The sequence below is a fragment of the Ixodes scapularis genome, unplaced genomic scaffold (assembly GCF_016920785.2).
Source record: "Ixodes scapularis isolate PalLabHiFi unplaced genomic scaffold, ASM1692078v2 PGA_scaffold2__306_contigs__length_199485367, whole genome shotgun sequence".
Lineage (NCBI taxonomy): Eukaryota > Metazoa > Arthropoda > Arachnida > Ixodida > Ixodidae > Ixodes > Ixodes scapularis.
Window position 1 is genome coordinate 43438678 of NW_024609857.1, and position 16091 is coordinate 43454768.

The 16091-nt window shown below is 42.8% G+C and overlaps 1 long non-coding RNA gene across 1 annotated transcript; it reads right to left on the reverse strand.

Annotated features, from left to right (window-relative positions):
* Window positions 1-3051: 3051 nt before the first annotated feature.
* Window positions 3052-11427, reverse strand: LOC121048132. Its single transcript, XR_006077895.1, has 3 exons — window positions 11385-11427; window positions 10647-10740; window positions 3052-3173 (listed from the first exon to the last, which is right to left on the reverse strand). It is a non-coding gene; the product is annotated as an uncharacterized LOC121048132 (long non-coding RNA).
* Between the last annotated feature and the right edge of the window lie 4664 nt (window positions 11428-16091).

Sequence of the window (16091 nt, forward strand, 5' to 3'; positions counted from 1 at the left end):
GAGTTTAAAACTAGGAAGAAGAAAATACTATAAGTCGCTCTCAAACTTTGCAATATGAACACCAAATCAACCCGTCTACTTAACTAGACACATAGAGGAGGGTCGTACCTCGTCGTCTTGAATATGGTACTCAAATGTTAGAGCATATACCCTACCTAGGCTGTTAAGCTTTCTTATAAAAAAAATAACTCTGCTTAGACACTATCTCCTACGAGGACTTGCGTTCGCCTCTTCTGTACTAGGGGCTTCGGACACTAATTTAAACTTTTTTATGTATGCTTTGTGTGTGCAAGTGCTATCTGTTAGATAAGGTGTACTCTTCCCCTGTTCTTTCTGACTTCTTGCTTGAAATATAAGTGCACGTATTCGATATTGTTACCGTGTTCCAATATTGCTGCAAAGCCAATGTATGGTACTGAGGGCTAGTCAAGCCTCCTCTGAGGAGTTTGCTCCAATATTAAACACAAACAATAAACTACTTGTTAAGAATTTCCCTATCAAGGCTATTAAAAAAACAGTGGTTCTGCTTATGCTGATGCTATTAAGATTCGATCGGTGAAATATGGAATACAACTTATTGCCGGCTTGCTAGCGGATACATCGATATTACTTTCTAGACATGCGTCTTTCAGAAAGGAATGTAAATAGGTAAAGGGTAAACGCAAGATTAAATAAAAGAAAATAATGACATAGGTCACTAAAGTCCCATTTTAATTCTTATAATATTTTCTAAGGTTCTTGAGAAAGTGTTACATAAACTTCTCATCAATTTCTTCGACAAGCACGGTTTGATAAGTAGCGCATATCCTGATTCAAGAAAACGTCTATCAACGGAAGAATCGCTGTTGATAGTGATACTTCCGTTGATAGTCGTTTTCTGAAATGTTTTGCAAAATGTGCGAGTAGTCCATAATTTAAGTGTATATGCTCATAGACTTCCAGGATACAGTTATATATTAATTAATAAAAGTGACTTGGAAACTTATCAGCATATAAACTCAAGTCGTCGAGTACTCGCACATTTTGCAAAAGATTAGTGGATAAATCATGGGGTAATTAAAGAAAAACTAAAGCGTTATTTTGTTTTTTTGCGACCATGCGAAAATACTTTTTAGCTCGTATTTCGTATTGAAGAACGATTCATCCTATCGATTCTTCAGTGTTAAGTAGCCGGTCCCAGGTAACGAGGCCAAAGTCTTCACTTCCTTGAATAAGGATTGAATTATATACACAAGACTCCCACAAGAAAAAACCGCTCTCGCAGCTGTCCGGTTAGTGCGTCGGCAGTGCTGTATTAAGTGACAAAGGACAGGTTTGAGCCGCAGGAAAATGTTTTAGTGCGGTCTTCCAATCAAATTGTTGAAATAACTGCTGTTTCTTAGATATTATAATTTAAAGAAATAAAGAAACATCTTAATGCCTTGCGTTCTTGGTATTAGAAAAGTTCTCATAGCTTTGGGGAGGGAAAACAGACAACAGCGTAATCACAGCAGTCAGCGGTTCAACAACAGAAACGCACAATCGTGTGTTCAGAAGCCGGCGGCGTCTGGGGCATGAAATTCGATGCATTTGCGCTTCCTACCAGCTTTATAATGAATATCAGTGTCTCAGACATGGTGTGAAAGTTTTGCGTTTCAATACACGGCGATTGTAAGGTGTACTTCGTTTTTCGGTAGTAAATCATCTTCATAAAATCATTTAAAAATTAAGTAGTTATGTCTTAGGTGCCTATAAAGTCCAAAAGGAAGCATAGGACTGTGCCACAGTGCGACACCGACAACTGGAGCTGCGCTGTGTTAAATGTTTCCAACAGCGTTTACTTACCGAACCAAGACAACCTTCAGCGAACCTGGTAACTGATGGTGGTTAATGCACTGATAGGTTCAATGAAATTCCGTGAGACGGTAAACTTTTGGTTTGCACCCTGAGATTATGAGTTCACATGCACATGGCGCGTGCGTATATTCATACGCGTGCAGAATTTTATACGTGAATTGTTGGCCCCACTTTTTTGCCTGTTCAAATTCAGTCACACAGAAGCTGTTTAACAACTTACATCGATATACGACTTAGAATTATCGCAGCAAAGTAAACAAACGGTTGATGTTTACGTGGTAACCTGCAGTTGCATCTCAAATACGCTCACGCAACGTAGCCCAACCCACTCAAACGCTACTGTGGGCACGGGAGTTTGTCCGACCTGCTCCTATCTTACTTCCGTTGTTTATTTTACAGCGAAGCTGATTATGGCTAGGGTTCCATGGAGTTTTCGTGTGCAGGAACAAAACCTCTACGCTCGCACCACCGCACGCACCGCACGTGCACGCCTTCCCCGTATGAAAGATTCAAAGTAAATAACCAAAATAAAGCTTTGACGAACGCACCTGCAAGGTGCCATTTGTTTTAGGCTTTTGCCTTAAAACATTTACTGCTGGAGACGCCGGCACGTGCGGCGCGTGGAACACCATTCCCTGCATTCTACTTGATGCCTGGGTAATTTAACAATATGTCTACTGCACTTCCTTTCTCTCGTCGTAATAGTTAGGCCACGTTGTGCACCACAGCGACCTCAAGGCCATCGTCACCACCATCGCGACCACGTGATCCACCGATTAAGACAAATTAGAAACCACAGATCAAGGTAAATAATGACCACCAACCAAGACAACAATAAATCTGTGTACGTGTCCCTTTGTCACTATGAACACCGATCAAGACAACAAATATGCTCGTACCTTTGTTGAAAATTTTGTGTCGCGTCTGTGTGGTGTGCTAAACAGTTCCGCTGTTGTTCCGCCTTCACTGAGTGGAATGGCACGTGATTGTGTGCACATTTCATGGCACTGGCTTGTTGTGGGTCTTCCTACAAATCTTTCGGAGCCAAATGTATTTAAATGCGATTAACAGAAGTCGTCATAAGCACTGGGGTGTGGCAGATCGCGTTTAAATAGTTTTTGTTTTATTTACAAGCTAAAACTTATTTGAGTATATACAGGAAACTGTTACTACACATGGAAGGCTGAATTGCTCTGGCCTTGCTCCTGTTTAAGCGGTGGGGATTCTTTTGTGGCTGTACTAGTTTCACTCTCGTCCGACAATACTTCATATTCCGACGATTTGGTCGCAATACGTCGGCACGCTGTCCTCAGCCACACACCACCAGCGATGCACATCTAAAAAAAGAGACACAATGGCATGTCAAAATGGTAACGCAAAGAAGATACATAAACGATTAATTTTTTTTTTTCGTTCTTTCACACGGGACAGGTCATTCGGCAAGAAATTGGGAGAGAGGAGGAGATGAGAGTGGCTTTGGGACGTTAGAACACCGAGCTCTAGTTGGAATGATTAGTAAGAAGGCAGAAAGTTAGCTGCCTTTGTCTTTACACACTCTTTGAACGCGTTGGAACACGAACGCCAAATGCGGGACGCTGACGTTCGGCCTTCGCTGGCGTCCGAAGACTGAGTAGAGACAATGACGGCTAGATAGCTTTGCGTCTAGGCACTAATCATTCCAACCAGAGCTCGGTGCTCTGAAGCCTCCGCACGCTCTGGGCTCCGCCTCTCCCTAAATTCCTCCTCGTATACAAAACTAAGGTGAAAACAAAGCAGCAACTGTAACAACAGCAACAGAAGGGCAAATACAACCAGGGATGTCGTGCATCTGCTTAGGTTGAAGTTCAAACGGTTGCAACTTTTTTGTAACAATTAACGCCCAGTTACACAAAATTTCGGTTGAAGTTGGACTACGTATTACGATATGCGCGCGGGAGGAAATTGAAAACGAACTGATGCCACCCCGCGGAGGATGGGTAAGATATTTGTTGGGTATATGTTGTTGCATTCTTTCGCATTATTAAACAAATTAAAGCGCATAGGCATGTTTTTGTATTGCCAAACCGTTCGTAATTTTTTAGAAAATATGAAGTAAACTACACTATAAATCTATCTTTGCCATAAATTCAAAATGCGGTTGTAAAAGTTGGGCAACACTGTTCAAAAGTCGAACTTTGTCGAACTTCGATAAAAAGTCGGAGGTTCCAGTCGAATTTCAGGTTCGGCGAAATGCGCGACATCCCTAGATACAACAGGTGCAAGACGGCAACCTTTCTGCCGTCGAGCCTACAACCACTGCAACGGCGCCTGCGCAGTGGCAGCATGGTCGCTATAGGTGTCGTCTGCGGGCTCTTTCAGGTATAAATATACATAGATAGTGGGAAATATTTTGTGGCGTGATACGTAAATAACATCAGTAAACTGCTAATTACGTCCCCCCAGTTTATGTTTGTGGTTGCGTTCTGCCTAAAAGAATTTCCAGACCCGTGAGGCGGTGTACAGAGCGCGACAAACGTCAGCACAAACGCGGATTTAAAAGCGTTTTCTCACTTTTTTATTACATTGAAAACTCTGGCTAATAGAAAATCAGCCGGCGCACTGTTATGTGCACAAGTGATGCTCCCATTTCGATACACTTCGTTTCACCGCGAGCCCGAGAGTAGCCGAGGCTACCAGCGTACACTGTTAGCAAGTCCCGTGTATTTGGCGAATATTTGGGGTGAAAAACACGCTATTTACACAAATTACCATAAATTTACACGATGAGTAACGGATAATTCGTTCAGAAATCATGCGAGGTTGTAAAAAACGTGTTTTGGTTCGCTCATACACGCATAACCGTGTAGCCGACCTCGATAACACGCATCGCCCCCGGCGACGACCGCGGCATTGCCGGCTATCGAAGCACCGGAATGCTTGGGGACACACTTAGAAAGGACCGTCGAGACAAATGACGCGGAAAGAAACATGTCTCGGAGACAGATATGCACCAAAAGCAATTGCGCCATGTCGCAGGACGTTGGCCAAACCCGCGCTTACCGTTTCTCGCCGCCATCTTCTGGTCGATGTCAATGCGGCTTCCCTCATGTCGCCCATGTTTGTATTTAGTTTAGGGGTCCTGATAACAGTTTCTTAGACACCACAAATAAAGTTATGGGTCTAATTATTCGTTCCAAACAGTTAAAATGGATATAAAAAGCGTGTCCTTGATGTGAACACGTGACATTGCAGTTGGTTTCGTTTTTGCTTCAACCTTCAACTGCAAGCGATCTGGCCACGGGGCAAGCGCAACGCCGATGTACATACGCTGGAAGCAAGCGCCGGTTGGCTTTCGTTGTTTTTGTTTGACCGGAGAAAATCTGGCAAGTACGCATGGCGCCGCTACTGTTTTGGTTTGACGGGAGGCGAGAAGCTTCGCATAGAGCTTCGGAGTTTGCGAGCACATAGTGAAGACGTGACCGGAGAAGTGCCCCTGCACGACGATTACGAATGCTACGGAAAGTAGCATTCGTAATCGTCGTGTGTGCTTTGAAAGCGAAGGGAGTCACAGGGTCCACGAGTTCGCAACCACAAGCCAAGGTTCACGACAGCGCGGCGTTGACTTCGGCGATCTCGTTCTGTTTGGTGCAACCCGGCGATGCGAAAAAGAGCTGAAACATTCGTCGTGTGTGGTGCGGTGCTTTGTATTCCGGGTCTGTTTGTACCACGCTTTTAACACGGAGCGCAAATTGTTTGTTACGTGGTGGAGGTTCAGCGGGTACAGTCCCGTCGTCGTCAGCTGATCCGGTCCAGCTGGTCCGGGAGGACGCAGCGAGCGTTTTTAAAAGTAAATCTTCCTTCGTTCCGTTTCAAACTGTGGAAGCATCCCGACACATACCGTGAGTAAGAAGCAGCGGGCGTTTTCAACAAAATTCCGTTGTTTTAATTGAATAATGGACTCCGGATTGTTGTCTTAAATCTGCCGTTTTTTATGCTTCGTGTTGGACTGCGTTTGCATAGCGACGCACACCGCTCGAGTAGATGATTCGGTCCTGCAACGAGTTTGTTGCGCCAATCATGCGGCGTGAATAAATTAGGGCAAGGTTTCCTACCTGCCCACAGATGCATGTACTGAGACCATTTTTTATGTTGTGAACGTAGTGCTCTTTCTTTATTTTGGAAGACGCGTTGGTGCATTTATTGTGGTACAATCACTTGAGAGTTGAGAAATTGGAGAGCGAGCAAGCTTTCTCAACTTTGTCTCTTTCTCTCTGGCACTGCCCTGTTTCAGTTTCAGTAGGCATATCTACTAGCAGGTACAAACTGCTCTAAAGCAGGTAAAAAACGGGAAGCTTAGGACGGTGCGGACTCCGTATTTCGCGCTTTTCGCAAGGTGACAGGGTAAATGCTTTTGTGAGATATGCGAAATGTGCAAGCGATTTTGTTATGCCCGTCGTTTGCGTCTCTCCAGCAAAACGAATAAGATGATCTACTACAAAGGCGCAATCACAAGCCAAGATTTAAGATAGCAGTCGTTTGCTTCGGTGATCCGTGTAGCTGTATTTTACCCTGCTCTCTGCAACACCGTGTCATGACGAAGAGCTGGAATGGTCACGGTTTGTGCTGGCCTCCCGGTTGACAGAAACCCGCGTCGCCCGCATCGGCACCGAGTGCGCTTGGGTTGTTGATGCTCAAGCCTTTCATCCGCGGCTTGTCGCCAGCTCATCCTGCTGCTCAACGGTGAGGAAGCGGCGAAAGTAACCTCGGAAGTGAATGTAAATCCTCGTTCATTCAGTTATCCGGTGTCAAAGTGTGGAAGATGTCCAACGTGTACTGAGGGCGGGAACTACGAGCGTTTTGCCTTGCTTTTATAACCGAAACCAGACCAACGAGATAACTGCCTTGCGTACTCTAAAATTACGGAAGCAATAAGTTTCAACAGGTCGAGTACGTCACCGGGGATGTAGGCGAGACGGTGCACACTGTTTAAACGCTTGCAGTATCCACGAGTGGTACCAGGAAAGCGACGTCAACAGAGAAGGAGCTCGCGATTCAGCATAATGCACTGCTACGGGCCCGTGTATCTTCAAAGTTCGGGGTGGTGGCAGTATAAAAAAAAGACGCATCAGCGCCCCACACCAGTGTTCACGAATAACACCGGTCACAAACTCCCAAGCCCCACCGCTCTTCTCGACACCGACACGACATACGACAACAAACTGCATCAAAACGCCCCAAAAGTGAAGGCGTCTGCTCCCGTACTGCAACTGCTGCAACTAGCGGAATTGAAGTGTTGCGCGGATGTCCGGATGTCCTTCACAAAAATATATAAAAAAATGCTTTGCGCAAGGATCATTTTCATTTATTTTTGTATACGTAATGACAAAATCCCAATAATTTGTTTTCCTATCTGATTCAAGCTAGTCGGACTGCTCATAACACTGGTCAAGCAAGAAAATAACAAAAATTTGAACTTTTTCATGACCGGTTTAAGATTTATTGTTAACATATCGTTATTTATTGCAACGGACTAACATTATAGATTTTGCCTCCATACTTTTTAAATGCAAACAGTTCTAACACACGGCAGTCCATTGCGCCGTGGTTTGTGTATTCTTCTATAAATCTGTAATGGTCAGCGACCAAAGAGCTCACCCGCACATGTCAAGCTTATATGCGCCGCGGGGAGAAATGGATATCGAGTAGGAAGTGTCGGGCGTAGTGTCGGTTGTTGTGTTTGTGTACATGTCGGTGCTGTGTAGCTGTGTGCTGTGTTGCCTGCGTTGTATGTAGGGTTGCTGTGTAATCGTGGTCGTTCGCAGTGTTAACAGACTCGTCTTTTTTTTTTTTTTTTAAACAGGCTGCTAGAAATCTCGATAGGTGGCGCAAGTTACCGCCCGATTCTAAATAGTTTGCTCAAGTTATTTATCCATGTAAGTTCGGCATTCGCTTTTTTTTTTTTTTTTTTGTCTAGCGGCTCTTTGAAGCTATTGACGCCGCCGACCGCCGACAACGCACGTACGTACCTTTGCAAGTAGCTACGTCCGCCGCTTGGAGACTTTACTGTGTATAAAAGACATCGAAAGAGAACTAACGCACCCTGTGTGCTTTCAATTCGGCTGAAAGGCGCGCGGCTCGCTGGGCTCGTCTCTCGCCTGTTCTCGGCCGCTGGCCGCCATGTTTCATAAGGAACACGCTCGAAACGGTTTTGCGGAAGGCAGACACGGTGTAGCGTGTTAAGTTTACACAGCACCTCATGTGTAGACGAAAAACACAGATGGCCTCGTGTAAAACGAACACGTTTCGACGTGTCCGCTATGGGACAACGGTTTACACGTCTGGGCGTGTTATTTTTGCTAACAGTGTACTGCGGTCAATCGACCAGTGCCGACCGCGCAACGTCATAGGGTTAGTTGTCGTTTCGTGCTTGTATGACAGCTCACTGATCCACTTAAGCACGAATCACACAAGGTGACCAGTGTTGGGAAGTATTTTAACTACATTGTACTTAAAGTACTACTTTAGGTAGGTTTAGTAAACTTGTCCTTCACTAGCAGTACCTTCTCCGAGTATATACTTGCACTACTTTACTTAAAGTATTTTTTCTGGTACTTTCCGAAGAAAGTGCAATTCCCGACTTAAAAGAACATTCCCCAAATTTGATTTTGCTACATTTGTATCACGAAATGATGCTTTGTCAACTCCGAAGAAATACTGAGAGGGATATTCTACTCTCACCAGGAAAGTGAGCAGACGACGCATCGCTCCGTTTGTTCTGGGGGCGGCGTTCCCGTAGCTTTCAGAACTCTCGTTACTTCTCGGTCGGGCAACGCAGGCAAGGAGGTTTAAAATATTATGAGAGAGAAATTAATCATAATCTAGCGCCTTAAACTGTGGTACGGAAAAATTATATTTTCAAGTCGAAGTAAAAGACAACAGAGGAGAACGTCACAATGTTTTGAGACATTCTCCTTTGTCTTTTCCTTCTATTTGAAAGTTCCCTAATTTTTTCACACCCCAATCTCAGGTGTCACATTATGATTAATTATCACCAGCTCGCTTGCACACTCACTGTTTTTTTTTCATTAAGGAGAGGAAACTGCTCCATGAGAGGATTGCATGCGGAAGCTACGGGGCTGACGTCATGCTCTCTCTTAGTACATTTAACCCCCTTGGTGCAACAATCCAGTGCAAGGGGCGCCAAATTAAGAAGACGGACTTCTGAATTTGGCTCCCTTCCAAAAAATAACTACTCTATGGCCACTTGACTTTATCAAATATTCGTCGCTGTTTTTGAAAATATAGGTCATGCACCCCTGATTACCACTGGGCAATGCATACCAGTTAAAAAATCACTGTATAGGGGAATTCAAGAGCATCATGAAAGAGCGTGTTAAATACTTGCAGTCTACTTTGAACGTACATTGTATTTATAGTACTTTACTTCAAGTATGTTGCACACAGTGTACTTAATACTTTACTTAAAGAACACTACGTCTCATTTACTTTGTAATTTACTTGAAGTACATTTTTAGATGTACTTCACCCAACACTGAAGGTGACTCTGCGCTTTCCTTTTGCGTAACTGCATGCGTTCTGTCATAGGCCTTTGCTCCTACCTCGGGTAAAACCGAGTTATACAACGCCTTACCTTACGATAAACCGCGGATGACGCAACAAGCGAACCCAGCCAATCAAGCTCTGTCAACGGATCATGTAACCACGCACACCGTGCGTCGCAGCGCCCCAGCCGAACGAAGGTCACGTGACACACAAGCGGCACCAGAACCGCAGCGAACGCTGGTAGCGTTCGCCGCGGTTCATCTAAACGTAAAACGCCGGGTCGTAAATTTTTTTTTTTTTTGTTGGGATTAACAGAAATACAGGCTTTGAGTGAGGTGGTTAGGAAAAAGATTAAAAAAAAGTTATTCCCGTCCGCTCCTACGTTAGCACTGCAGACTTAAAGCCCATCTTAAAAGAAAAAAAAATTAATAAGGTAAGTGTACCAGCTAAACAATTGAGCAAAACTATAGTTCCCCATTATATGTATGTATGTATATATATATATGATTGAGAGCTATAGTTTTGTTCAATCTTTTACTCTTGTTCTGTGGCTGAGGTCAAAATAGCCATATTATATATATATATATATATATATATATATATATATATATATATATATATATATATATATATATACATATATATATATATATATATATATATATATATATATATATATATATATATATATATATAACGAAGTGAAAAACTCACGGTGAGAACAACAGGCAGCGTAAGTTTAATCGACAGTTTCGCCGAGAAACTCGGCTTCGTCAGGAGATGACTTACAAGTTACTTGTAAGTCATCTCCTGACGAGGCCGAGTCTCTCGGCGAAACTGTCGATTAAACTTACGCTGCCTGTTGTTTCTCACCGTGAGTTTTTCACTTCGCTACACATGCGCCTTCGGCCCCTTGGCTCCTATGCCAACCATGCCCACTATATATATATATATATATATATATATATATATATATATATAGCTATTTTGATCTTAGCGCCGGACAATCACGTCGGTCCAACTTCCCGCCTACGTTTTAGCCAAGTGTCCGGATTAGAGCCCCTACCCGGCCGCACCGAGGTTTAAGAGAAGGTGTGGAAAAACAGTTATACGGATGGAAAGAGTTGTTATGCACAAACCTGTATGAGCGAATAAAAAGGTAGAGCTACGGATGTTTCCTTAACATTGGATGTTTTTTTAACACAGTGAAAATTCACGCATCTCTTTTGCACCAAGGAAAATGCGACAAATGCTTGGCTCCGTTTTACCCATATCAGCAAAGCTCCGAAGGTGACCATAGATGCTTGACGGTATCCGTAGCTAGTCACGAGGAACCCTGCTAATGGCGGTGTTGCGACAGTCCTAGCGAAAAGGAACCGGGTGGGAAACACTGTATTACAAAAATGCGATTTATAATTGGGCGTGTGTTCGTCCCATGTGCACTAGACCATAAAACCTCAAAATTTTGTGCGATGCACTAAATTGCGGTGTCGAGGATGCACCAAGTTATGTTGTTTATAGAAAGTCGTGTATTCGTTAACAAAAACAAACGAAGTCCGAGCTCGAGCTGAGTCAAAACCGGGCTGGAGGAGCGCGGCATTAAAGAATATTGGAAAAGGCATATAAATATTTTTTAAATCAACAAATTTTCTTTGGTTTGCTGAAAATTTTATAAACTGTGGTATGAACAAAAGAATCAGAGTTTTTTCTGCTGTTCGTTCTTGTTACTGACTGCTGGAAAAGCAGAGATAATTTCTGAGTATTACGATTTTGAGCCTTAAATAGTTTTTCCCTCGCAGACTGAGCTGGGTTTCTGTAAATCCTGTGTTTTTCTTTTTTAAAGAAAAAGAATCAGCTATTTAGTTTGACCCTTGTTTTTTTTAAATTCTGATATGACGATTGTGCTGAGATAGGCATGTCCGTAAAAAGGAAGTTTTTCGTTCTTTTTCGACAGGTAAGCGAGGAATCGGATGGTAACTTGAACAGGCGCAAAATAACCTTCTTACCCTAAAATGGTGAACTGGTAGAATGTGGTGGACACAAAGTCCCTTGTGTGTGAGGTGTCGGGGTAGCCTGCCCTTCCTCTGTATTGAGAACAAGAACAATGGTTTTTGAGATTTGGATTCGAATTCAATTTACTTTCTCTCAATTGAGGAAGAGAGCAGCTAAAGAAAACTTTGGTATGACCTAGTTTTTAGAATATTAACTACCATTTATTAATATAATGGTTACTATATATTTTTTAGAAAATAAACCACATTAATTCAATTATCAAAAATATTTCACAAAATGGTTGGATGAAAGCATTTGTTTATTACAGTTTACTTTCACGTACTTCGCAGGTTAATGAAAACTCCAAAATATACTGGGCGAGGGGAAACCAACGGACGTCATTGTCAACCTACTAGTGAATGCTTATTATATTGACTTCAGGAGGGTTTAAGATAATATATAAATAAAGAGAAAGAAAAAGGTGGAGAAAACGAGAAAGAAAGAGGAAGAGAGACAAAAAACACGAAAATGCGACTTCATAGTCTTTATGCCACTTAATATACTTTCCGCCCAAAGCTATTTCCGTAATGATATAGGGGTGTTTCACCGAAGGCTTTCGAAAATCCCTAAAAATAGGCGTGTTGAGAAACAAACATAAAATGTTTCCGGAAAAAACATTGCTAGCCATGGCAAACATCAGAGATTGCAAAAATACAAAGAAAATTATTAGCCAATTATATAACTACAATTTCCAAATGAGCTTTCGATTCAGAAAAAATAAGCATAGGGTTCAAATGAGAAAGTTGCTACGCATCTTTTTAAACCACTACATCAATTCGTTTTAGAAAAAAATAAGGCAGGGGCAGCATTTTACGGCGTTCCGAAGAAAACGCTCAAACGCACCGAGGTCTCCGGCGATGAGAGCGAACAATTTTCAGGCAGCTACTTCGTCTCCCCTACGATGGACTAAAGGCAAAAGCTACGGAGTGCCAAATCCAATCACGAACCACTTAGAAATTGTGTGGTGTTTCGCTTCGATGCACGTTTCGATGGTCGCGTCTCGGATCACTGATGGGGATGTGCGGGCAGTGGTTCGGATCAAACAGCACTGAGTGACTCAACAATTTTACATTGCAAACAAAGCCACAAAATACAAGGCCTTTCAATGTCGAAACTATAGAAATTGACGCAGCGTTTTCCGCTATGCAGCCTGATTCGTCCACTCCTAATCAATGCTAAGCATGTCATAGTTTAGCGTGAAACGTGATTGAACCTGGCGGCCCCTGGCTTTGGCATTTAGTCCATCATAGGATGACACAAGTATAGGACGATAGGTGACCAATGAAAACGTCACATTTTGTTGAGATAGCATACGGTGTTGTTGCAAAATGTGTATGCTTTTGTAGATGATAAACAAATTTAAGAGTAGACAAAAAGAAAACTTTTTTTTTTTTTTCGCGGAGAGGGAACATAATACTGCTTCAACAATCATCTCAAAAACAACGCACTAAGTATTTTTTTTTCTATATGAACTGATCTGTTTGGTCGTCAGGTTTCGAGCGCGCGCTCGCTGGGTTCAATCGTAGTCCGGGATGTACGGCCAACTAGCCGCGCACATTCCAAGATCACTCCGCGGTTCCACCGGTCGGAGTCGCGAGGATCCTTCGCTTGCTATTGGCTGACGGTGGTCCTGCACTCTAAAAAAAAGACCCGGGCGTCTACTTTCCACACAACATACGGAGAGCCAATCACCGCAGCTTACGGAGGCAGCCCAGCGAATGACAATGCCGATACATATGATTAGACAAAAAAACGCAGTCTGAGTTGTGACATTAAGCAATGCAAGCGTGACGTTTTGCATTGCTTAATGTCACAACTCAGACTGCGTTTTTTGGTCTAAACATATGTCTCGGCATCGTCATTGGCTGAGCTGCCTCTGTAAGTTGCGGTGATTGGCTTTTTATGTGTTGTGCGGAAAAGCAGACGCACGGGCGTTTTTTTAGAGTGTGATTTCAGAACATGCTCCTCCCATCGTAGGAGATGACCTCGGTGTGTTGCAATCTTCGATTGCTGTTTTGAATAGGAAATCGGCAGCGCTTCGTCACGATTTGAGGATTTCTAGGATAGTGAGAGCCAGCAGGGAGTTAGTTATCGCCGTATTTAGCCGATCTGAGAAGCCTCCTCGGGGCACCTTTAATGTATTTTGTACTTTATTTAATCTTACGCGTTACTCTCAAACTCGAAATTGTTCTGCAAACTTACACGACATATCTTAATGCCCGCGCGTAAGAGCACGTGAACATCGCTGCAGAGCCAATTCCCAACAATGTCTGCCCTGCATAGATTAACCGAAGGTTCCTGAAAAAAAAAAAATAAAAACATTATTGCGTCTACACTAAAACACCAAATTTTTAAACTTTACGGCGAGAAAGTGTTTCAAAACACGACTTTGCCGCATCAGAACGCGAGGAGGGGCACACCACGACTTAAACAATGCGTAGAGAACGCGAGGAAGGACACACCATGACTTAGAAAAGGCGTAGAGAACGCGAGATGACGATAAAACCAGACGCGCGCAGCCGTTTGGCAGCATCGTCATCGTTTGGCTGCAAAAGAATTTGGGAGCATCTGGAGGGTAAAGAAACGCATGAGGTGGACCAAAGCGCAGGAGATCTTGCACGCCGTATAATAAATAGAAAATGATCTACTAAAAAAAACGAAAGAGGAAAAGAAAAGAATTTCTAGAAGAAACACGCCTCAAGTACTAACCCAAACATTCACACAAAAGCGTTTCAACGTCGTGTTTTTTTAATCGAACCATATAGGTCGGATGTTTAACAATTTATACGTTTTACTACCGCATTCTCGCTACTCACGGTTTCATTGGCACAAACGGCGCAGGTCCGATGATGCATAATGCGACGGCGACTAATAATTCGCCGACGATTACATAGACACCATCGACCTGGAAAAAAAATATTTATATGATTAATCAAAGACTCAATAAAATATAGTGCCCTATCTCGGTCAGAGCAGGTTGACTGAACGTGCGTGCAGCTGTCTTGGAATGTTGGCATATACTACGCCATCTTGTAACCAAATTCGTATTTACTTCAATGCTGCACGTGAAAGAGCGCATCCCGGCGTTATTAGAAATGCCTGAGTCCCCAGCTTTGCTCTGTGGCTTCAAAACGTTGTACCTACTCAAAGACGAAATTGACACACTTTTTAATGAAGAAGCAAGATGGGTCACCTAGGAGTTCGTCATGTATAGGTGTGACAACACAATGAATGGTAACTTTCGTTAGCGTTATACTTTGTTTTCATTACCTTTATCGTATAAGAGACGGTCATTTACAGATCGATTAAGAAGGATAACACATGACTTGATCACACTCTCAACATAGTAATGCTAAAACTACATGATTGTCTCTGTCCCTTCGTTCAATGAGGAATACCTTGTATGTCGAAAATATTCCGGCGATCACGGCACCAGCGGAATACCCGACCGATTTCGCCGTGAAAACACTTCCGACTTGAACGTTTGAAAGGTTGAACTGAAAGTTGATGTACGAAACGTATAGTTGATATTAGACCATGAGCATTTAGCGTTTTAGAATTATGTTCTTGATTGATGGAAGACTGTATCTAACCTGAGTCAGGTAAGGTTGCAGCGTGGGTCCATTGAAGCTATCGATGAACCAGCCTAAAATAAAAGTCCCCATGTTTGCGACGAATATAGGGTCCCTGAGCAGCATGTAGCAACTGGTGGAATGACCTTGAGTAGCAATGTCATGATCTTGGCATTTCTCTTTCTCTGAAATCGGTCAAAGGGGTCAGTTGTTAGTACTGCCTACTTACAGTCATTTCGTTTCGTGCCTCATGATTGAAACAATAAAAACATAATTGAAATTGCCAACTAACATAAAACAACAGGCCATTTGAAAGTCGTCGTTGGGTATTCCGTGAACAAAATAACTGATTTTGTTTCCTTGGCTGAGTTTGGGTGGATCCCAAAACTTGACTTGTATTGTGCTTTCTGCTTTCAGGCGGCTTTCTGTACGAGATGAACTCTATTCTGTGTTGCTAATTCGTATTTCATCGACCCAAATCAACGACATTGATAATGACAGTCACCTCTTCGTCTATATGAAACTTAGTAACGTGATAGGTGAAACCCTTATATCACAAGAAAACATTGCACGCAGAAACTCAAACAAAAAGAATGACAGAAAAGAACAACAACAAAGAATAGTACCATGATGTAGAATTCAGGAGACTGTGATAAAAACTGGAAAACTTGGTCGAAGAAAAAAAGCAGAAGAAAAAGAACGTTGAGACGTTCTTCTCGGGAAGAGTACGCAATAGTATAAAACAGTAAGGTAGTTTCTTGAAAGGCAAGCATGACAAACGGATAAATTATATTCTATTTAGTTAGCCAGTAAACGCTGGCCTATTAACTGCTGGCGTTAATTTCCAGGCGAGCATAACAATTTCACGATATATAGTTGTAGGGGCCTGCCTTTGACAGTTGCTTTCTTCTTGCTAATTACCGCCATGGCAGGCAATGAGAGCATCAGGAGGACCCCGAAGACATAAAATGGAAGCGAAAAATTCCAAAGCTGCGAACAAAAGAACAGCATCGACATAAATTATGAAGTGATTTTTTCAAATTGCCGTCCTGCTGTGTTTTGGGGGTACTTACATCAACAAGGCTTCCT